At 53.4% G+C, this 23,811-nt stretch overlaps 2 long non-coding RNA genes across 2 annotated transcripts; one reads left to right on the plus strand and one right to left on the minus strand.

Annotated features, from left to right (window-relative positions):
- The first annotated feature begins 2,336 nt into the window (after positions 1-2,336).
- LOC140601673 (uncharacterized) lies at positions 2,337-10,988 on the plus strand. Its single transcript, XR_012004679.1, has 3 exons — positions 2,337-2,938; positions 9,248-9,508; positions 9,998-10,988. It is a non-coding gene; the product is annotated as an uncharacterized lncRNA (long non-coding RNA).
- Positions 10,989-13,355: 2,367 nt separating this feature from the next.
- Positions 13,356-20,393, minus strand: LOC140601674 (uncharacterized). Its single transcript, XR_012004680.1, has 3 exons — positions 20,011-20,393; positions 19,606-19,766; positions 13,356-17,054 (listed from the first exon to the last, which is right to left on the minus strand). It is a non-coding gene; the product is annotated as an uncharacterized lncRNA (long non-coding RNA).
- Positions 20,394-23,811: the final 3,418 nt, after the last annotated feature.

A 23,811-nucleotide genomic window follows, 5' to 3' on the forward strand; every position in this document is an offset into this window, starting at 1 on the left:
ACAATTCAGTGGTTCTTATATTCATAGAGCTGCACAACAACCCGCACCATCAATTTCAGAGCATTTTTCATCATCTAAGAAACCCCACACTCTTTGGCTACCATATGCCAATCTCCCCAACCCCCTAGCCCTAAGCAATCAATCTATTTTCTGGACATTTCATATAAGAGAAACAAGCAAATAAATGGCTTTTTGTTGTTTGTTTCTTTCACCCTGCACAATATTTCCAAGGTTCCTCCACATTCTAGAATGCATCAGTATTTCTTTCTTTTTGTGGCCAAATAATATTCCATCGTATTATTATATGGAATAAATTATTATTATATTATTATTCCACACTTTGGAATATCCATTTATTAATTGATGGACATTTGGGTTGTTTAGACCCAAATAGACCTTTGGACTATTATGAATAACATTGCTAGGAATATTCACACACAAGTTTTTGTGTAGCCATATGTTTTCATTTCTCTTGGATATATACCTATAGTAGAATTGCTGAATCATATGGTAATTCTATGTTTAACTTTTTGAGGAACGGCCAGAATGTTTTCCAAAGTAGGCGCAACACTTCACATTCCCAGCAGTGCTGGATGAGGGCTTGGATTTTTCTACATCCTCCCCAACACTTGTTACTATCTGTCTTTTCATTATAGCCTCATGAATATAAAGTGGTATCTCATTGTGCTTTTGATTTGCATTTCCCACTAATGATACTGAGCATCTTTTCTGTGCCTATTAGCCATTCCTATATCCTCTTTGGAGAAAGGTCTGTTCAGAGTCTCTCCCCATTTTGTAATTGGATGGTTTGATTTTTTATTATTGAGTTGTAAGAGGTCCTTATATATTCTAGATACAAGTCCCCTATCAGACCTACGATTTGCAAATATTTTTTCTCACTCTGTGGGCTACCTTTTCACTTTTTCAGTAGTGTTCTTTGAAGCACAGAAGTTTTAGATTTTAACGAAGACCAATGTGTTTTGGTTTTCTTTGGTAGTTTGTACTTTTGGGGTCATAGATTTCCCCGTTTTTTAAAACAATATTTCACATAGAAAACTGTGCCCATACCAAAATAGCAAAAGCTCTTGATTCTCTTTTTTGTTTTTTCAAGCTGAGACTTTTAAAGAATTTTTTAAATGATATGACACTTTGATCCAAACATAATTTGATGCTACTTATGGAAATTCAAATAAGAAGAAAACTATAAATAAAGAATTCTAGACAAAACATAAGTATGCATCTGACAGAGAACTAAGGGTAAAGTCAGTGTGTAGAATTACATACACAGGGCTTCTTAATGGCCAAGGAAAATGCAACTAATGCAAAATTTTAAAAAATGTGTTCCTGAATTAATAAAATATTACATTATAAATATTAGATTATAAATATTCTTTACAAGAAAATTTGATCCTCCAAATCAATGAGGTCTTATAAGTTTTATTAACTGAAGTTTGACTACAGAGGGAAAGAATGACCATCCTCTAATTCTCTGTACCAACGTTTAAGAAAACAAGTGTTTAGAAATACAAGAAAAGGGCAGCCCGGGTGGCTCAGCGGTTTAGCGCCGCCTTCGGCCCAGAGCCTGATCCTAGAGACCCAAGATCGAGTCCCACGTCGGGCTCCCTGCATGGAGTCTGCTTCTCCCTCTGCCTGTGTCTCTGCCTCTCTCTCTCTCTCTCTCTCTCTCTCTGTCTCGCATGAATAAATAAAAATCTTAAAAATATATATATAAGAAAAATCAATATATGTTCATTATAAAATACAGATAAACCAAGAGAAAAAAGTGACATTTGCCAAAGATAATCACTGAAAACATTTTAAAATATTTTCTTCTGTATTTTTGCTGTGTATACATATATATGTATATGATTTATAGATATACATATGATTTTTTCTTAACAAAAAAGGCATCTATGGACAGATTTTGTAACCTTGTTTCCGTGTACTGTGAGGACTTCAACGCAATAACATCATGAACGTGGACGTGTGCATGAGTGCAGCCCAGGCTGTGGTTTGACCGCGCTATGCTTTATGTAACCATCTATTGAACATTGGGGTGTTTCTCGTTTTTCTCTTCCTCCTCAGATTCTGGGCTCAGGGTGACTATGAGGCTGATGCTGGAACCATTCCCTTTGGTGTACTGGGCTTTCTGTGACTTGAAAACATGATGCATCTCCTGGTAGAGCCATTGCGACTTGTAATAATGGCGCTTTGTGGCTTAATGAGAACAGGGCTCTATTAATCCTTCTTTGTCTGACCTTAGCCAACCCCGCTCTCAGTGGAAGCAGGATTCTTAGGCTCTTGGGACCCTATTGAGCTGTTGTCATAGCGATTGGTGCCGGGGGCAGGGTCACTGGGCCAATGTCCCTCACCAGACCATCTCTGTCTTAATGACACACACAGGTCATGGCTGTTCAATCCCCAACTCAGAAAGGGACGTGACAAATCCTGCTGCTAGGCCAGTGTTTGTCCTGACTACCCTGAGGCTTTCTGAGGCCTGGCATACTGTCCCCAGAAAGGCAGCTCAGCTCAGCTGCCCGAAGAGCCCCGGGCTGCTCTGCGGTCGCCTATGGCCCTGGGACCACACCCAAGCCCCTGAGGGCTCGCAGCTCAGGGGACACTGCATCTGGAATGAATCCAGACCACATAAGTATAAACCTTGAGAAGGCCCAGAAGAACCTGGACAGACACAGACTGTCAGTTTGGTTGTTTGCTGCCTCACACAGTAAAGCTTCTTGTTACCTGATGTCAGGGCTGGAAGGACCTTGGAGCCTGTTGGGTTCACCTCCCCGTTGTACAGATGGAGAAACGGAGGCCCAAGGAGCCAGATCTGACCACTTGACAAGTCGGGAGCACGGTCCGAACCAGTCAGTCCCTACCCCCATCTCTAAAAAGGAGCATGTTCGGAGTTAACTGTAAGACAGTTGATATTTTTACAGTAAGTTCTTTAAGGCTTTTAATAATTTTTATTACCTAAGTAGTCCACGAATACGTTTTCCTTGGGGGAAGAAAAAAGAGAACATTGCAGAGTAGGTTCAAAGGTCCTTTGGCCTCCGTCTCCAGTGCCAATACTCTCTCCTGAGACAGACTCCGGGTTTGGAATGTGTCCCATTCTGATTTTAAAATACCCACATCTCAGTTGCTTGACCTGGGTGGCCAGGACGACTGGGGTGATGCAGGCTCCTGTCCCCAGCTGGGCATGAATCCAGGTGGCTCGCTGTGGCTGGCAGCACTGCCCACGTCAGAGGCATTTCCCTGGGCCCCGGGGGGTGGCAGGGAGTGTGGGACAGGCCGGCACTGCTGTGTCCTCGCTCAGCCCTGGGCCGTGACAGCTCCTCCATCTTCTTGCCCCAGTTCCTGTTTTGGAATCCCAGCAGCCCCTGTTACTGGGTCGGCTGCCAGGAGCCTGGGCAGAATAATAGAAACTTTGCCCGCAGAGTTTAGTAACCTCTCCTATAGGCCCCAGGTCCCAGGGGATAGTGCTCACTCGGGCTTCAGTTCCCCGTGTCCCTGTCTCCACACCGCTCACCCCATCCAGCCAACCCCCAGCCTACCTCCCCCACATCCATCCCCTCCCTCCCCTATGCCAGGGAGACACTCCGCTGACCACCCCAGGAACCCATGGAGAAGGAGGAGGGAGATTTAAAAGTAGACTTTGTTTATTTATCTAATGATTTTATCCACCCATTTATATGAGAGAGAGTGAGAGCGAGAGAGCACAAGCAGGGGGGGCAGCAGAGGGAGAGAGTGAAGCAGACTCCCCTACCCCCACACCGCCCCCAGCAGTGAGCCTGATGTGGGACTCGAGCCCAGGACCTTGGGATCATGACCTGAGCCCAAGGCAGATGCTCAACCATCTGAGCCACCCAGGCACCCCTAAAAGAATTTGAAGAGCACAAAAATATAGTCGGTCTTAAGTGAGTGAAATGCTGACATTGAAAGCAAAAGACAGGGAAGACAGAGGCTTTGCAGGCACCTCGTAATGTCACAATGACAGCAGAGGTTCATGGCTGGGAAACAGGAAACAGCTCTTTTCCCCCCCAGTTTCTCTCTGTCCCAATTTTGAGAATTTCAGGACACACTGGGTGTCTAAATGCATAGAAATCGTATCTAGTAATTCACAGGTGTTTTTTTTTTTAATCAGCTAAAATCTTTATTCTTTTCTCAAGCAAAAAATCCTACCCAGAGCTTTAACATGTCTGACATTAAAACAAAACAAAACAAAAAAAAACGTGCAAAGTAGTGGGCTTGGCAAAAGTACTCTTAGGTCTGTGGAATCCTAAGGCTTCTTCAGCCCAGTTTTGATCACCTCTCACCAAAATCAGCTTCCTTCCCTTGTAGCTGAGGAAACTGAAGCAGAAGGCTCAGCAGCTTACAGGAGCCCCCCGGATGAGTAAGCGGCAGATCCTACACTGCCCAGGACACCTGGGAATCTGGCCGGGGCTCAGAAACTGGTGCAAGACCTTCCTCAGCCTGAAACTTCAGATTTGGACAAAATCAGAGCTTGTGAAGACAGTTGGCTGGTCCGAGGCTGCTGGGGGAGAGGGGAAGGGAGGCGATCACGCTGCTGCCATGGTTACCCTGGCCCAGGAAGTGACCTTTTGCCCCAGAGTCCTGGAACAGAGATGCCTCTTTCCTGCTGGGCTGGAGGGCCGGGGGTGGGGGGCGGCAGTGGCCGGAGCTAAGATGAAGAGCCTTACACTGCTCAAGGCCTATAAACCTGGATCTCCAAAGCCACACCAGAAAGATCGAGGGAGCCCAGGGTTCCTCCATCCTCTGGGCCTCCCTCTGCATGCGGAAATTAGCAATGATGCAGGCTCAACCACTTTGTGTGGCCTTAGGAGTAGCCCTGAGCTGGACCTCCAAACACCATCAAGTGGCCCAAATCCCACCTTTAGGCCAGTAAGCTGAGGCCCCTGTGGCTGCCTCCCGACACCACTGAGCAGTCACCCATATAGGGCAGATGGGTTCCCAGCCCTAGGGAAGGCAGAGGTGAAAAGACAGCAGGCTCTGAAGGAGATTAGACACTTGTGGGGACAAACAGGGAATCAGGTACTTCAAACACAGTAGAAGGAATACTTTGATGCTGGGCTGGGGACGAAGCAAAGGGAGAGGAAGAAAGGACCACTTTGTCTACATCTGTGAGTGGCTGGTGGAGGGACATCACGGTAAAAGCTTCTCTAACAAAGTGGTATCCTAGCTGGGGTCGTGAAGGATGAGTAGGAGTTTTCCAGGAGAAAAATGAGAGGGAGGAAGGAAGAAAGGGAGAGAGATTAGCATTTGGGATGACAAAGCAGACAGTGTGAAAACCTGTGAAGGCCTGGCCAGGAACGGGAGTACCTGGTGTGGCCACACGTGGGGCTGCAGAGGTGTTGGGCAGGCAGAGGGGAAAGTTGGCAAGAGCTTTAAACATTTGGGTCGCATCCTGGGGCTCAGGAGTTTTCAAACTACTGGTGGCCCAAGAAGTGTTTCAGGAAGGTGTCCAAAAAGTGGATAGGGTGTAAGCTCCGGGTCATTCCTTCTTCCATTTTATATTCTGGAGCTCCGCACAGGAAAACCTTTGAATTAAGTTCCCAGTGGTAAAAGAAAAAAAAAAAATTATGTGGAAAATCCAGCCGTGAGCCATGCTAGAAGTTCTTGTCGGTTAGTGCAGAACTCTGCCCCCAGCCGCCCTCTCCTGCTGGTCGCTCAGAGGCCTTGGGGCCCTTTGAAGGCCTCTTCACCCAGCTGAGCTGAGCCCGGGGGAGGGCAGACACTGAGGGAGGGGGCCATCCCCTTGCCCAGCTTCCCTGCCCAGCAGGGTCCCGTGGGGACAGCCCCCTCCGCAGGCTTCCTTGGCTTTGAAGTTGTTGTGCTTGTTGTCTCATTTGCATTTATGTCACAGAAGAGTCAGCAGGAACCAAAATACAGAAGTAGGAAAGTAAACAGCTCTGCTGGGAAAGGCACAGAGCGGTCGCAGTCCGTCTGGGGGAAGTCAGCTGTCCAGACTTGGCCCGTGGTGGTCAACGTTGCTTCGGACCCCGCAAGGCGCAGCTCAAGCCCTCCCTCCTCCAGGAAGCCTTCCTGGCACCACGTCGGATGACTCCCTCTTTCTGAACCTGCCTGCCTCATTCAGAGCATGAAGATCTGTAACGATGAAGCTAGTGGTTCAGCATGATCTGGAACCCCAGAGCTGCCACTGGCCCGCAGGGCGCCTTTGTGCGCATTAGGAAAAGGTGGTCCATCCTCTAGGTGGCCACAGCTCTGGCCCTGGCCATGTGGCTGCCACTCACCCACCCAACGGCCATTGCCTTTCTGCCAGGCACAGCTACACCTGCCCCTCCTGAGAAGTCAACAGCTGGTGTGATTCCTACCTCACGGATGGGAAACGGAGGCTCTAGGCATGTTGGGGCACCTCCTCCCAAGGTGGCCAAGGCGCTCAGGCTGCTCTGGCAACTCTGGCTGTGAAAAGTCTTCCCAGCATTCCGGGAGGGGGTGTGCGGGGCTCCGTGTCTGTCCCGAGGAGCCCTCTCTTCTGACAGCTGAGGAGGGCATTGGCCAGGCCCAGGCAGGGCCACGGCCGCATTGATCCAAGCCCGGGCCAGAAGCCAGCCTCCACCGGCAAGCACCAGGGCTACACCGAAGCCAAAGTGTAGTGTGGGGCCTCGGCTCACTGTCCTGTGGCCTCCACTCCAGCCTAGGAAAGGAGCAGTGTCTCCACTGGGTCACTGAGGATTTCCCGGCCAGCAGTCACCTCGGCTGCCTCAGAGTCCCCAACCGAACCCAGCAAGGACTTCTGGTGCTCCCGCAGGCATCCGCAGACCCGTGTAGACCTGTAGCCCAAAGCACCGTCACACACATCTCACTGAGCCTTCCCACACCTTGGCACTCACTCTCCCCCGGCCCCCGCCCCCCGCCAGCCCCATGGCAGACATTGCTAACTGACCACTGTGCTTCCTTCCTTGTAACCCTCGACTGAACCTCAGAATCCTTCTCAACTCAATGCTCCAGGCAGCCACAACAGAGCTCTTTGGGTCAACATAGAAGAATCCTATTTCAGCCATCCCTCCTGCGCTCGAGCGCCCTGACTTAGGGATGAGGAAGCAGACCAGCAATAGAAGGGAATGTGTGTGTGTCCCACAGCTGGGAGGGGAAAGACAGGGTCCTGCCTACCTCTGGGCCCAGGGTTCTGGCCATAATCTACCACTTCTGAAGTGGAGACTCTGCTGGGGAGGATTTTCAACCAAATGTAGGGGTGGTGTTTGGGGGAGCCTCCCCACAGTGTTGCAGGGCCTTGGGCGCTGCCCATGTGTGTTCCTCTGTGCCCTGGAGGCCTTCATCCAGGCTTTAGTGCATCAGAAGGACCTGCTCCCACCCTGTGCCCCTCTCCCATGGCAGCTCTGAAGGGGGGCAGGGGCAGCAGGGCCCACCCATCCTTCCCACACTGGTCCCTGGGTACACATGTCTGAATGGGATGACTGTGACCAGGGCAAGTGTGTGGCAAGAGGGGCCAGGAGAGACCCAGGGCCTGGGGTTGACTTGTCTGTGGACTCAGGGAGTGTCTGCAGAAGCAGTAGTGACCCCCTTCTAGACTTACCCTTGATAAAGAGGATGCTCACAGGTTGACTTGTGGGCCCTTCAGAGTCCAAGTTGTGCCAAAAGTTCAGGGAAGTGGGGCTAGCACAACCATGAAGGCTTCTGGGAACTCAGAACTCAGCCTAAGCAGAGGCTTATCCATTCATTCATTCATTTATTCATTTATTCATGCATTCAACCAAGGCCGCCTTGCCCCAGCCCTTCTAGCTGCTGAGACACAGCCATGAGCACAACTGACAGAAACAGCCCTGCCTCCTAGGAGAGGGCAGACAGCACACAGATAAAGGAGGAAACTGCATGTAGGTTCAATGTGATGAGCGCTGAGGGGACAGACACAGCAGGAGACAGAGAGGGAGTGCTTGGAAGAGTGTCAGAAGTTTAGACGGGGTGACCAAGGAGGCCTCCCCATCAGAAGATTGACACCCTAAAGAACGCTGTCTCTGATGATGAGAGGTGTGTGAAAGACCACGGTGCACTCTCCCAGCAGCGGGACCAGCACCCGAGGAGCCCAGGCCAGAGCTAACCTGGTGTGCTGGAGAAACAGCAGGGGTGCCGGGGTGGAAGTGGGCAGCGGTGGGCTGAGGTGGGAGGTGCAGAGTTTGGATGGGCACCAGATCCCACAGGGCCTCCCCGGCCGGTGTAGACCTATAATGTGTGACATAATGACCTGTCGTGAGTTGAATTGTGCTCCCCCCAAAAGATATGCCTACGTGCCAACCCCCAGCACCTGTGAATGGGATCTTATTTGGAGAAGGTAGGCTTTATAGATGTAATTAAATTAAGGATTGCGAGCTGAGGTCATCCAGTGACAAGTGTCCTTGCAAGAGACCCTCAGAGGATGGACACAGAGAAGAGGAGAAGGCCGTGTAGATGCGGAGACAGACAATGGCGGGATGCAGCCACAGGCTAGGGATGTCTTGGGCCACAGAACCTAGAAGAGGCAAGGAAGGATCTTCCCCTAGAGCCTCGGACTGGGCGCGGCCTTGGTGCCAGGGCTGTGCGGTCCTTGGACCCACTGCAGGACATGATATCGAAATGTCCCTCGCAGCCCTGCCAGTTGCTGTCAGATTTCATAGCCGCCCCAAGCCAGCCGCCTGTGGCTGTGCTCCTGCTCGGAAATCTCCGCTCACAGGCAGCCCCGGTGGCTCAGTGGTTTAGCGCCACCTTCGGCCCAGGGCGTGATCCCAGAGTCCCGGGATCGAGTCCCGCGTCGGGCTCCCTGCGTGGAGCCTGCTTCTCCCTCGGCCTGTGTCTCTGCCCCTCTCTCTCTCTGTGTCTATCATGAATAAATAAATAAAATCTTTAAAAAAAAAAAAAAAGAGAAAGAAACAAAGAAACAAAGAAAAATCTCAGCTCACATGGGCTCCAAAGGGCCAGAGGGCAGCAGGACCACATACGGGGCCGGTGCGGGAGTCGGAGGACAAACACTCTGACAGTGAACCCCTGAGCGGCGTCTGATTCTCGGGGCTCCTACGCTCTGAGCAGCGGAGGCTTTGTGGCGGTTGGTGGCCCTGCGACATTTGAGGCTTTTTGTGGCCTGGGGGTAGACAGCTTCAAGCAAGACTGGGTCCTGTTCCTGTGAAGCAGGAGAAAGGTAACCAGGCAGTGAGTGTGGCAGGAGGGCTGTTCCTTGCCCCAGGACGATGACAGAAGGTTTCTCCTCCCTTGGCAGCTCCCGTCGCGGACAGAGCTGGTGGCATCACAGGGACACGGGCACAGATGGAGATGCCCCTCTTCAGTGGCTGGGAAAGTCTTGGATTCTGCCCCCTGTGTCGTGAGAACAGCTGTAAACTACCAGCGCCTGGCTGGCTGGCTCCAGGCCCCCCGGGGAGACCATCCTGCCCCCCGGCCTGGCCCCGGAGCCTGGCTTTGCTCCCGAGGGCTCCCCACTCCCCGGAGATGCCACGCTTGCCAACACTCGCAGCTCCGCAGGGTGAGGATCATGTAACACAGAGGAGAGGGGGGCGAGGGCCGGCGTGGGGCTCCTGGGTGGTGTGTGGAGAAGCACCAGCTCAGCTCTTCGTCCTGGGCCAGTAGCTTCAACCCTCTGCACCCCAGTTTCCTCGAGTGCGACGCGGAGTCAATACACGGCACTTCACAGAGTCCGACAAGGATCACCAAAGTGGGTAGAGGTGAAATCCTAGCTCAGTGCCAGGGTAGTATCCACCCCTGCGTTGACTCTGAGTCTAGAAATACCGGTTAGTCCAGTTGCCCATGCCCCAGGGATGGGGGGTGGGGGATCCATCTGTCAGCTGTGTCAGGTGGTGAAGGGGTGGGATGAGGGGCCAATGAGTCAGACACAGCCGGGACCTGGGAGAGGGTGACATGGAGAGGAGGGAGGCCAAGGAGCTGCTTCCAGTGTCCGGTGGGAGGCAGGCCCCACGGGCCCTCTGCCATGATCCAATCCCACTGTTGCCCACAGGGAGCCCCAGAGGCCGGAGACACACCCTTCCACCAGCTTCGGTGAAGAGGAAATGGAGGATGCCACTCACCCTCCCCCGGTGTCTCACAGACCCTGCAGAGCTGGGAAGAAGGGAGGCCCACGGCCAAGCTGGAAGTGAGGAGGATACAGGGAATGAGGATTAGGCTCGAGCCCAGAGCCAAAGTCCATGCACAAAGCCCAGAGCCTGAGGTCCAAGCCACTCAGGTGAAATCGCCAGAGCCGGCGGGCTGCCTGGCCTCTGCCTCAGCACCCCCATCTGTCCACCGGGAGGGGAGTGGGGAATCCAGCAAGGGCAGCCTGAGAACTGCTGGGGCCTGGATGACCTCGATGCATTAGCCTCATTCATTCATTCAGGTGCTGACTAAGTGCCTACTGTGTGCCAGGCACCAGGAATTCAGCAGTCAGTTGAGAACTGCTGGGACCCACTGGTTTTTGCTGAGTGGCAAAAAACCATATGGATAAATCCATACATAAATCCATACATACAAAGTCCAAGGTGACCGTGTGTAGGAGTGTGTGAGTGCATCCCGTTCCACAGTGGGCTCTCGGCTTAGAGGAAAGAAACCTGTGGGCATTCAGTGATCAGAGCCAGTCCTCCTGGCCCCAGGGATGTCCCTCTCCAACTGCAGTGGCATTTTAGCCTACCAGGGCCCCTGCCTGGCAGCTGGCATGTGTGCTAGGGCTGGGGGAGGATCAGCTCCTGCCCCAACTCAGTGCTGAGCTGAACTGTGGAGTCACATAGAAACATCTGGGCTGGGATCCCTGGGTGGTGCAGCGGTTTAGCGCCTGCCTTTGGCCCAGGGCACAATCCTGGAGACCCGGGATTGAATCCCACGTCGGGCTCCTGGTGCATGGAGCCTGCTTCTCCCTCTGCCTATGTCTCTGCCTCTCTCTCTCTCTGTGACTACCATAAATAAATAAAAATAAAAATAAAGAAACACCTGGGCTTGAGTAGAGGTCTGAGGCACTGGAATATTAACCTGGAGAAGGCAGTTGTGCCAGATGTGAGTTCTCGAGTGCCAGGTTCACACCCACGCTTAACTTCATGGTCAAGACAACTCCCCATTCTGCTTCCTACCTGCCGTGCCCTGCAGATAGAGCCCTGCTCCCGCCAGGCAGCTCTAGGCTGCTGTGCCAGGCACGGGTGGGGACAGGGTTCAGGTTCTGAGGGTTCTGCAGCATAGGGAACGTTCTGGCCTGCATGAGGCCAGAGGAACCTGATGAGCTCATCAGTCCCAGGGCCAGAAGCCACCCCTTGTTCCCAGGGCTGGGCCTGTGGTCAGGCTGTTCTTTTGTCCTTCGGGGGCCACACGTTCCAGGGAGGCTGGACAGGGTGTGCTTGGCCGTATGTCTCTCAAGGCCCCTCCGCCCCAGTGAATCCGAGCCTCCCCCCAGGGATGGCAGCACAGTAAGTCAGCAACAAGATCCAAGGACACATCAGGTGGCCTTCCCACCCTTCTCACCATGGTGAGGAGGGAGTTAAAACTCTGAGACCCACTGGAATGTCTCCTTCTCAAGAGCTAGACCCTGCCCCAGGGCAAGGACTTAGGCTTCTGACTTTCCCAATGACCCAGCCAGGGACAGCAAGCATCTGAGAAGACCTGTCTCAGGAGGGCACACTCTGGACAGAACATACTGAGGGTCTCATGTCCCTGTGTTTCATTTGCACGAGCCCTGGTCTTAGATGACTAATTAGCACCTCTCCTTTGGATAACCCACCTCTGGTTTTCTGGTGACAGGTTGGCTGTGGAGGCTTCTGGGCAGAAATGTTGACTTCCCCAATGTCAAGGGGAGGCGCCCCCATGGGTTTGAATAAGCTGTGTGACTTCTATGGAGGAGGGCGGCCCGGGGATGCTGTTCCTGAGGACACTTCTCAGAGTCTCAGGACTTGCACCACTTGGAATTCTCTGTCCTCTGAATCCCAAGGCCTTGGGTGCTTACCGTCCTGGAACTTGAAGCCTTGGGATCTGGAAGAGAGCTTTGAAGTGACACAGCCCATCCTGGCGCTTGGAGGTTAAACAGCCTCAGGCAGTGTCTCCAACACCCTGCCTTCCTCCAGCAAGAGCCGTGTCCATCTGCGGATTTCTATGGTCAACAGGTGGCGGGGCTGGTCTCTAGACAGGCCCTTGAGTCACCTGCGGCAGTGCCCGTCTCCACCTCCAGGGGAGCCAGAGCAGCCATACGATTGCGCTGGCCACTGTCCCTTCACTCTCAGAGAGGAGCATGTCTCACTCCCCTTGCGGGATGCTCTTCTCCAGACAGAGCCTGGGGCACAGTCGAGCGTCCTTAGTAGCCAACCATCTGACAATGTAATTGTAAAGACAAGCTTTACGCGATACGATGAGCACTGGGTTTTACACGCAACCGATGAATTATTGAACACTACACCTGAAACTGATGATGTACTCTATGTTGGCTAATTGAGTTTAAATAAAAAATACATAAAGACGAGCTTTTCACGCATGAAAGAGCTAAGGATCTGTGTGGTCAGGCAGAAAGTGCTGGAGGGGTCCAGAAGAAACAGGCCTGGGGCTTGTGGAAAGGGAAGGATTCTAGAAAAAGGCTGGCTCTGGAGGGGCCTGGGGCTATCAAGTCCTGGAATCAGCCTCATCCCTCAGAGGCCAGCAGGAATCCATAGATCCCCACATGGTCTACACGGCCTGCTTCAGTCCTCACAACAGGTAGGCAAAGGGTGAACTCACATCCAGTGTTAGAGATGAGCTAACGGGGGCTAGAGAAGCTCAGCATCTCACCAGGACCAGGTGGTGAGTTGGGGCAGAGACAGAGGCCAACGACCCAGTTCTTCTGACTCCTTTCCACAGAGCAGGTCAACCCAACCATTGCGCCTGTCTCTGTCCATGGAGCTAATCTGGGGACTGGTCCTTGATGCTGTCATCTGGACTCGGATTGTGGTGATATTCGTGGTCCACTGGCCTATGGTCCACTGGCCCTGACATTCTCCGGACCTACCATTACTGGTGGCACCTGAACGTCCTGCTCTCCGGGCCATTTTTGCTCTGGACCTTCCCCCAGGCTCCTTCCCCATTCCCAGCCTCCCCTCCATCCTCTGGAACATTAAGTGATCTCATGACGTGCCTACCATCCTCAGAGGGCAGGGGGTGGTGCCAGCTTACATGCCTTAGGGATGGTGCCTGAAGGGAAAGTGCCATAACATACTCTCCCTGACCCCGGGGTATATGGTTGGCAGTCGTCATGTTTCTACATAGCCGTGCCATTCATGTACGGATGCATGCTTTTTAAAATTGGGATCATACAATTGCCTTGCAGTCTGTTCAATAACATTTTTTTTTTAATTTTTATTTATGATAGTCACAGAGAGAGAGAGAGAGGCAGAGACACAGGCAGAGGGAGAAGCAGGCTCCATGCACCGGGAGCCTGACGTGGGACTCGATCCCGGGCCTCCAGGATCGCGCCCTGAGCCAAAGGCAGGCGCCAAACTGCTGCGCCACCCAGGGATTCCCCCTGTTCAATAACATTTTATAGTTCTTTTTGCTCTGCATGAACATTCTTCAAAAATACCATTTTAAAGGGCCGCGTAATCATATAGCTGGAGTGTAATATATTTAATTTTTCACCTATTTTGGAATATCTTAGGCTTCTGAGTTTTTTGCTACTCCACATTCCCATTATGGATCATCTTTGCCCATAATTTCTTGTTTGAATTTCTAATTATTTCCACAGAGAAAATTCCAAGACATTTATGTTGTCTAGTTAAACATCCTTGATTCTGCCAAAATATTTCTAGAAGGGTTGTCCCTGACTTATATGCCACCACCAGCTGAGGTCCAAGAGGACCAGTGTCATGGGTCTGCACCAGTTCCTGGAAATACCAGCAAATCACTCTATGAGCTCTCTCTACATTGCCATTGTGACATTTGTGGCATATGTGTTTTACTAGTGTGCTGTTTCCTTTTATTTTTGTTTTTTGATGGCTTTTAACCTCCCAATGTTTATATTTTTACATTGTCAAAGCCACTGGTTTTTCCTCTTGTGACTGTCCACTACTTAGAAAGTCTTTCCTGGGAAATAGCTTTTTAAATGGGTCAAGAGGTGGACTCTTCCTCCCCTTGGTTATCTATTTTTGGTAAATTTTGAACAAACATCCTTTTCCCAAATCCCCTTTTCCCTGGACCATCTGGAATGTGCTTGCTTTTATATCTCTCTCCCCCAGGGACCAGGGTGTTGGGGCGGGAAGAGGCTCTCACAGTGTGCTGGTCTCTGGGTGCAGAAACTGGAGCAGGGAGTTCTGGTCTCCAGAAACGGTTTGTTTTCTACCTTCAGGGTGGACATGCTCTGCTCTGAACATTGTCTGATCTCTCCACCAAAGAAATAAAAGCGCCGTCTGGAAACCTTTTAAATGTGATGTATCAGCAAATGAAGACCATCTGTGTATGGGCCTCAGACCAACTCATGGGGCTTATTGCTGTGCTCTTGGGCAAGACAGCCCTGGCTCCTCGGTAGCCAAGATGCCTGGGGACTTTGAGAGTCTTTGGGTCCATAAAGTGGTTCAGCCATTTGTCTCTGCCATACACGCAGTGGAACCTTATTCCCTTGCAGCCCACACAGCGCTCCATTGGTGAGCTTCCGAAATGGCACCCTGCGCAGAGTTCACTTGGCTCAAAGCTGGGATCTCCACGTTCTGACCCCTCTGACTCCTTGCAGCTGTATGACCTTGGGGAGTTTCCTTTCTGTGCAAGGAGGACCAAAACATCCTGCCTGCAGGGCTGGCGTGAGGATTGGATGCAACGCCTGGCACACGGAAGGCACAGCGATGCTTGTTCGTCTGATGATTATGATACCTCCACCGCCAACAAGCAAATCAGATTTGTGCACGCTGTCTCTCAAAAAGGGAACAACATGCCAAAGATAGCCGAAGTGTGGGGCTGGGAGGAGAGCCAAGATAACTCCAGGACTTTAATTGTTATTTCTCTACTATTTGGAGATACTGGATTCTCACTCCTTCAAGGCATCAAAGGAGAGGAAATTTGTGTTGTGGCTAAGTCAAGGGGCTTTGAAGTCAAGAGCTGAGTTCCTAACAGTTTCCGGATCTGCCACTTCCAACTGTATGACCTTGGGCAAGTTATTTCTCTTCTGTAAGCCTTGGTTTCTCTATCATAAAATGGGGCTCTTAGCCCCTCTTGTAGGGCATTGCGGGGACTAAATAAAATAATATCTATAAAATTAGAGTGAATATACACCTATCTTCCAAACCAGGACATTTTTGAGAGGGAAAAGAGGTACTATTAATAATTGTCCAGCAATCCAGGCAAACCAGGGCACATGGCCACACAACACAAAGGGCTTGGTTACAGTGTGTGCCTGAATATGCCCTCTGTGACAGCAGCCGATTTACTGAGGAGTGCGGGGGTTCTCTCCACAGCTGCGTGGATCATGCTGGAGACAGAAAAGGAGCATCTCAACAGAGCACCCTGGATGGAGCACCCTAAGGTGGGCGAGGGGCTAGGATTCACAGCCATGGCTCAGGGGGAGCCAGGAGCAACCAGACCCTCACTCAGCTCTCTGTGCCCTCCAGGAGGTTGTCCTTCCTGGAAGGAGGTGGGGAGGGACCAAGTCCTTTTCCCAGGGCTGTGGCAAGGGAGCCCTGCTTGGACTGGCCCCTCTCCACTCTTTGTCCCATGGGATCAAATTAAAGCCAACTCTGGACAAAGCAAAGGCTCGGGTTCTTGCCTCAGTCTGACCTCTTCCTTCTCTGGTCCTCTGGGGCCCATTCAGAACCGCATCTCAGTGGCTCCAAAGGTCACAGCCTTGTCCCTCTCGTCTTTGTTGGGGGAGGGCCCTCATCCCCCGCCCCAGGCCAGCTGGACACGGAGTGAACTGCCTGTGGAGTGTGCAATCCCTCCAGGCCCTCAGCTCTCCTCCCAGCCTTAGCACAAACACATTCCCGAAAATAGGCAAGATCCGGGAGTGACTCAGGCCTCAGGAATGTGCAATCTGATCCCCCTCGTTCGGGGAGCAAATTCCTCATCCTAAGGTGGGCAGTTAGCTGAGCCTAGAAGCCCTGGGGGGTCTGAGCCCATGAGTCAGCTCTGAGGATCAAGCTTTCATGGTAGCTGCCTCTGGGCTCTGCTCCTCCCCTTCAGACCCTTATGGTGTTGTGGGGTGGTTGTCAGGTCAAGCGAATGCTCAGGAACCCTCTTCCATGTTCAGGGCCAAAATTCAGTTTGCTGGAGAAAGCAGGCTGAGTCAACCGGGGCAGGAGTCTGGAAGCAGAACTGTGACGGGGATGGCACCCCACGCCTCCCCAGGCCCATCCCCTGAGCCACGGGAGAGGAGAGAAGCCTCTAGATGCAGGACCAAGAGAGCAGTCTCTGGCCTATCCTCCTGGCCTCCCAGATGTCCCTCTGGATACTGACTATTTTCAGCTGGGAGGCTGCTGCTCCGGGTTCCTCATTCCCAGCCCTGCCCAGCCTAGACCAGGGATTCTTCATGTCCTTGTTCAGCAGAACCAAACAATGTTATAGGGAATCTTGTAAAATCATAGAAGAAATGCCCCATTTGATGACTCTGAGGGTGGACATTCGCTAGAGGAGCAAAACACCAGTTAAGCTGAAGTCTATGAGCCACGTACCAGATATGGAGTGTCAGAAACCCCAAGGTATGGAACACAAATGCCTGTGTGTCTGTTAAGGCTTGGTGGGGGACTCAGTTCTGGGATGAAACGAGGCACAGTTGCTTGTCATCAACACAAATGGAGAGTGCACAGGCCAGGTCCAAAGAGTGACCAGTCCTCCAGACATCCTGAGGCAGGTCAGAGAGACCTCAACCCGTACTGGTTGGATCTGATGCACACTGGGAATGCTGGGCCCCAGGAGTCACCATTGCCAAGACGGGGGAGTCTACCTGAGAGGTGACGGCCATGCTCTTCCTCTGCTGGACGACCCCCAAGAAAGGAGAGCCTACTTCGCACCATAGAAGATGAAGTTACTGTCCACTCCTCACTCCTCAGCCAGGGGGTAGCTTGACCAGTCAAACTCTTGTACCTGGGGTTTTGAATCTGGAGGGAGTGACACAAAGCTTCAGAAAGAGGCTGACACGATTGAAGGATCCAGCAGGGTCCACCCAGGGGTGGAAGGTACTAGCACTTTGTCCCCATGGGAGACACTGTCCAGCGGTGCTCACCTCCCTTGCTCTCCAGCCTTCCTGATAATCCATTGTGAGCAGCACAATACTCTTCCACTAAAATCTTTTTCTAAGTAAGTTAGCCAAAGCTGGTTTCTGTGGTTTGCATCTGAAGACCAAGTGCAACAGACCAGCGTGTGCTGAGGCCAGCACCGCTCAGAGGAGTTAACCATCGTGCCAGGGCCCCACCTTTGCTTGTGTATGCCTTATCTGGAACCCTTGCTTGGTTGACGTGTGAGCAAAGGCTGAGGGTGATTGAGGATATTGGTTCTGGGTCAGGAACCTGGTCCTGGGAGCACTCAGCTTAGGGTGAGAGTGGTAGGTAGGCCAGAATGTGAGAGGAAACTGAAGTAGGCCTGAGATCCAGGGTCCAGTCAGTGGCACAGGGCTGGGACTCCTTGTTGGCCAGGTCAGAGGAGGCAGGTACCCCATCCACCTCACAGCTTGGCAGGTGGTCAAGGTGCAGAGGCAGGGCAGGGAGTTCTCAAGAACTGGGCAGGATGAAAGCCAGGACATCTGGGCAGGATCCCAGATTCAAGGACTCACCCTTACCCGGGGCCACCAGGGCCTTGTGCCTTTCTCTCAGGAGGGCATGGAGTATGAAACCTGGGCTGCCAGGGCAGCCCACAGGCACTAAAGGCTCTGAACCTCCAAGAGGGTCCCTGCTGGATCCGAACCCAGCAGTGGGAGGAGGCCCAGCATAGTGGGTGCTTGTTCTTGGTTGACAATGTTCCTCCCTGGAGCAGGCTGAGCTGAGGCCAGCAGGCTGACAATCCTCCCACTATCCCTCTGTGGGGATACGTAGTGCCCTCCCATCTGCCCCATAGCTGACCTCTTAGGCGCCCATGAAAGCTGTGCAGAGGAGGGGGTGGGTCCCCCAATTGCAAGGATAGTGGGGGCAGAAGAGGTTGCAATGTAAGGGGCTGACATGTATGAGGAGTGCCTGTCTCTGGGGCCCTCTCAGCTGGAAATAGAGAATTGGTCATCCCAGGGCACCCACAGAGTACACCGTGCCTACTGCCCCAACTCCTCCTCACTTACTCATGCTGTTGGAGAGGCCAGCCCTCCCCAGGACCTCATTTCCCACCCACCCCTCAAAATCCTCCACACCTCAGGTAGACAAGCACCCCAGCACCACTCCTGTTGGCCCTTACTCCACAGCCCCGCCCTCTCTCCCCCTCACTGGGTGCCCAGTCCCACCCTCACCAAGTACCCTGTCCCACCCTGCATCAGGTACCCTGTACCACCCTGTGGGGAAGGCTGCATCTCCCAAGGTTGTTCTTTACAACCTGAGCCTTCACCTCCCTTCAGCAGATGGGAGCTTTCCTCTACAGGAAGACAGAAAAGGTGGTGGACACACCCTAGAGTGGCCCCCATGTTTTCCCGCCCTATGTTCAGCCCATAATTCCCTCCCCTTGGGTGTGGGCAGGACCTGTGACTTGGTCCTAGCTCATAGAATATGAAGGGATTTTGCAGGTGTCGGTAAGATTCCAAACCAGTCAATTCTGAGTTAATCAAAACAGGGGTTATTCTGAGTGGGACTGGCTTAATTGGGGAAGAACCCTTAAACATGGGATTGGGCCCCCTCTGAGTAGACAGCCTGTCCTTGCCAGCTTGGTGGAATAAACAGCCATGTGAAGGAAGCCCATGTGGCAAAGAACCACAGGCGGTCTCGATCAGGGCGTGGCCTCCAGCTGAAGTCAGAAAGAGCTGGGCCTCGGTCATCCAGCTGCAAGGAAATGCCTGAACTCAGAAGCAGCTTCTTCCCCACTTGAGCCTCCAGATGAGAATGCTGCCGGCTTACATTTAGACTACATTCTTTTGAGGCCCCGAGCAAAGGATCCAGAGAAGCCAGGCCCAGATTCCTGATCCACAGCAACTGTGAGATGAGGTGACAAAGGCATGCTGCTTTAAGCTGCCAAGTTTGTGGTGATTTGCTCCCCAAAGATAGAAAGCTCATATTGAGTGGGGAGGGTTGGGATGTTATCCTGGAGCTTAGAAAGGAAATGGGGTGTCTTGCTTTCTTCAGGGTCAGGGTCCTGAAACCAAACCCCCAAGGGCCAGAGTCGGCAGCTGGACAGTGGTGGGTTCCAGGAAGGACAGCAGGTGAGGGAACCTCCCTGGGGCCTGGTTTCCAGGTTTCCAGGTTTTGCTGAAGAAGGCCCGCACACTGGGGAATACGTGTGCATGGGGGTGGGGGGGCCCCAGCTGGGGAAGGGTTCTCTGCCATGGTACTCTAGGGCCTCACCCAGTACTCTGGGGCTGAGCTCCACAGGGGCAGGATTCCTGCTCAGAGGTCTGTACACATTGAATTTACATAAAGATTTCCAGTAAAAACCCATCACTTGCCTGCCGGTGTTTTTTCCCCCCAGCAGCTCCTGAGAGTTGATTCCCCCCTTGCCCATGCTGCCAATTCTCGACAATACCTGTCTTGGTCATTTTTGCCAATCTCTTGGGTGTGAAATAGTACTTCATTGTTTTAATTTGCATTTCCTTGATAGCTAGCAGGGTTTACAACCTCTTCACGAACTTGTTAGTCGTTTGGATTTTGCTTCCTGTAAATGCTCTTTTATATCCTTTGATTCCTCTAAAAAAAAAAAAAGAAGAAGAAGAAGAAGAAAGAAAAAGTTTTGTTTTGTTTGTTTGTTTTCCCCTTGAGGTTTCTAAGGACACCCAGCTTGGCCCGTCCCCAGGGGCAGCGGGGCAGCCCGCTCCTCCTCATTCCCCAGCTGTGCCCAGTTTAGGCCACCTGCCCGGCCCCTTGGGTCCTGGGGGGTGCCCTACATGGGGACCCGGAGAGAGCAGAGAGAAACAGGTCATAGCTGCCTCACCTGCTGACCCACAACCTTTTCACTCACTCTTTTTTTGGAGCCAGGAGGGAGAAAGAGGGGGTCCCACATCAGGGGTGTACTTTTGGGGTTCAAGGGTGAGTGCCTGGCTGCTGACTTTCCTCCTGCCGCAGGGGCCCCCACGCCCCAGAGGACTCTAGCCACAGAGAACCAAGAACACACAAACGCCCCCTTTGAGGCTGCAGCGTGAGAGGGGGGGCTTCCGGAGCAAACAATGGGCCTCTGTGTCTGGTTTCTCCTGGGCCCGGAAGCCCCTGGTGCGGGGCCCACCGATGAGTCACGCAGGATGTCCCCCGGCCTGCTCTGCTGGCAGATGAGGTCACAGCTGTCCTGGGGAAGCCCTGGCAGTGGACAGCCCGGGAAGCTCACCGCCCCCTAACTGCTCCTGCTCCCGGGGCCTGGGCCTGAGACAGGGAGGGGTGGAGGCGGAGGCCGGGGCGGGGGGGGGGGGGGGGGCGTGATGCTGGCCCCAGGCCGAGCCAGGAAGAAAGGCCCGGCTCACGGAGCCCAGGGAAAGCCCCACTGCGCTCTTGGGGCTCCCCGCGGGTGGCGGCCGCCCGCCCCCCCCCACCTTCCTGAGCTCAGGCGGCCCCAGCCAAGTGTATGAGGAGCACCCCCGGAGGGGCCACCTGGGACCAGCAGGAAGTCGAGGGCCGGGGTGGCCATCCACCCTGGCTCGGCCTGTGAGGCTGGGAAGGGAACAAAGGTCGGACTTTCCACTTGGCTGGATTCGACAGAGATTCCAGAAAAAATGAGCCATGTGGTCCCCAGGCCGTTTCAATTCTTGGAACTTGGACGTTTCTGTTAGTGGTGGTGGTGGTTCCAAGCATCCCTCCCTGGCTGGGGCAGGGCATGGCTCCAGAGTCCCAGAGCCACACACCCACTAACTGAGGGGCCTTGACCAAGTCCCTCTACCTTTCTGAGCCTCAGTCTCCCCCCTCGATAGAATGGGATTGTGCATGAGTTTGCATCCGCCAGCTGCCCCGCACACAGCTGGCCCTTAGCAACCAGGAGTCTCCTCTCTTGCCCTCGTTCCCCTGTGGCTTTGAAGAGGCCCCAGGCTGGGCTTCTGTTCTGGTTCACCTCCCAGAGGCGTGCACAGCCCAACGTGCTCCTTGCACGCCCACCTTTCCTCTGGACTCAGGTGAGGGCAGGCAATGGGTGGGGTGCCTCCAGAGCCTCAGGAGGAAACAACCACCCTAGGGGGTCTGAGACCCAAGAATGGGGTCATTGTCACCTTCTGCTGGCGTCTCACATCTGACTGGTTAGCAGGATGAATGACTGCTCCAAGGACCACCTGGAAACACCACCAGGCTGGAGTCTAGGCCCGTAGGTGTGGGGAGCCCAGAGCTGAACCCCAGGAATCCCAGGGTGCGGACTGCCCCCGTCCCACCTCTGAGGGCTACCATGAGCAGCTGAAGAGCTGCAGGGAGGATGCCAGGCACTGGGCAAGAGAAGCTGTTCCTGGTGGGCTGCCTGCCCACCCCTGCCCTACACCCCTGACCAAGAGTCTGGGGCCCTGCACCCAAGCCTTCTTCCTATACCCCTCACCAGGGCTCAGCATGCTACCTAAGGGGAAATGACACAGTGCTGAGTGTTCCGTGTCAGAGGTTCCCAGACTGATGATCATCAGGAGAAACTAGACACGTTACTGGGGCTTTTGCAAGTCCATGGTCATCCCCCAACCACAGAAACATCACCTGTGAAGTAAGCCAAAGAGTCACACTGCGGAGGTTTGATGAAAGAGGCACCACATTGGTTCTGATACGGCTGGCGTGCGTGTTCTGACCTGTGTTACAGTCTCTGGAAGACCCATCCCACCCCCCGTGCCCCGCACCCCAGCCTCAATGCCAGGGATAGGTGCTTGGACAGTAGCCCCTCGCACTGCCTCCTGACTGCATGGAGCAGCAAACCACTTGACGGATGTCACTTGCCTCAGGCTCAAAAGCATGGTCATCACTTCAGTGCCAGGGCCTTAGTCACTCTGGCCCCCGCTCGGCTCCAGCGCCTGCCCACCTCTCCTCCCGGTCTACCCTCCAGCCACCAGGAAGCTCCCTTACACTTACCACATGGGCTCTTCTTCCCGCTGGAGGGTCTTTCTTCCCCATGCCCCCTCTGGCCAGTCGGAGCTGTATTAAAGCCACGGATGTGTCATAGGGAATTCAGGGAGCTGGGAAAGTCGCATGAACCAGAGCTTCTCTCCGGGAGGACAGTGCACATGATGTCAAAGGAGGTCTTGGACAAGACATTTGGGAGGAGGTGAGACCCCCAAGAGTCACGCTGGGCCCTGCAGATGGTTGGGAGCTTTCTAAGGAGGGTGGGTCTGCAGGCCTTTGGTCTCTCTGAGTGGGCTGCGTGTGGGGCCAGGGCTGAACCGCTCGGGTCCACAGAAAGGGTTCTCCTTTCTCTGTCTTCCCACTCAACCCCTCCCCCACACATAAATGTGGAGCCAACATTAGTATCCCCAATTCCACATCCTCAGCCTGCACTGGGCCGCCCCAAGTCTTAGTGGCCCACCCCTGCTGGTCCTGCAAACCCCGCTCAGTGGCAGGTGTTGCTTTTGTTCTTTCTCCAGAACTTAGCCCAGGCGTGGCCGTGTCTGCACTCCGGAATGCTTGCAATGACTGCAGGGCCTCCTACCCTGAGTCTGCAGTAGGCACGCGTGACACTGGCTTGCAGCCCAACGTGTGCAGGATGTAGGGGTGTGTGCAGAGAGGTGTGTGTGTGTGTGTGTGTGTGTGTGTGTGATTACTTCACCAGATTCATGCCCTCTCCCGCACCGGATACACTCCTGCCTGGCCCCAGCAGCCTCTCTGCCAGCTCAGCACACCTGGAGTCTGTCTTCAAATCCATGCACGTCTGTTCTCCTCACCCCACCCATGATTGCCCAGCCTCAAATTCAGATTCCAATCCTCTCTGCTCAGACCTCACCAGCTGTACCAGAGGCATTCAGGTCGGGAGTCCCCAGCCCCAGCTTTCTTCAAGACAGGACCCTGGGGCAGCCCTGGTGGCCCAGCGGTTTAGCACTGCCTTTAGCCCAGGGCGTGATCCTGGAGCCCCGGGATCAAGTCCCACGTCGGGCTCCCTGCATGGAGCCTGCTTCTCCCTCTGCCTGTGTCTGTGCCTCTCTCTGTGTGTCTCTCATGAATAAATAGATAAAATCTTAAAAAAAAAGAAAAAAGAAAAAGGACTCTGCCTTCCAGATACAGCCACAGGCCCACTGCTATCCACTGCTCCCCTCTTAGGGCCCCCGTGACACTCCTGCCACTACTGGCCACTCAGGACCCTACGACATGTCCGTGTTTTGCACTTGGAGCCTCTAGCATACACCCTCCGCTGTGAGCCTGTTGGCCTCTTTGTGGCTGCTACACAGTCATCCTCAATCCCAGGTCTTGGTCTCCACGGCTGACTCTTCACCTGCCATGCTCTCTTCTCTCCCCTGCCGGTCACCTAACTGCTGTCCCCAGGCCCAGGTCAGCTGCCAGTCGCCCTGTGTCACCCTTGCTGGCCAACAGAGCCACCATGATTTTGCCTTCCTCTGTACTCCTGTGGGCTTGATCATTCCACAGAGTTAGTGCCGTGGAGCCTCAGTCTAATTATGAGACCTACCATGGTGCTCATCCAGGACACTAATCCAAACAGGCCCCTAAATCAGCCTGGCCAAGGCTTGACCGAATGTGGACTCCACGTAAAAAGCCCTCTGGCATCAGCGTGGCCACGGGACTGAGCCTTCGCAGACATTGTTGATGCGCCGGTCCAGGCCTGGCCTCCCTCTGGAGTGGT

This window comes from Canis lupus, chromosome 12, assembly GCF_048164855.1.
Source record: "Canis lupus baileyi chromosome 12, mCanLup2.hap1, whole genome shotgun sequence".
Classification (NCBI taxonomy): domain Eukaryota; kingdom Metazoa; phylum Chordata; class Mammalia; order Carnivora; family Canidae; genus Canis; species Canis lupus.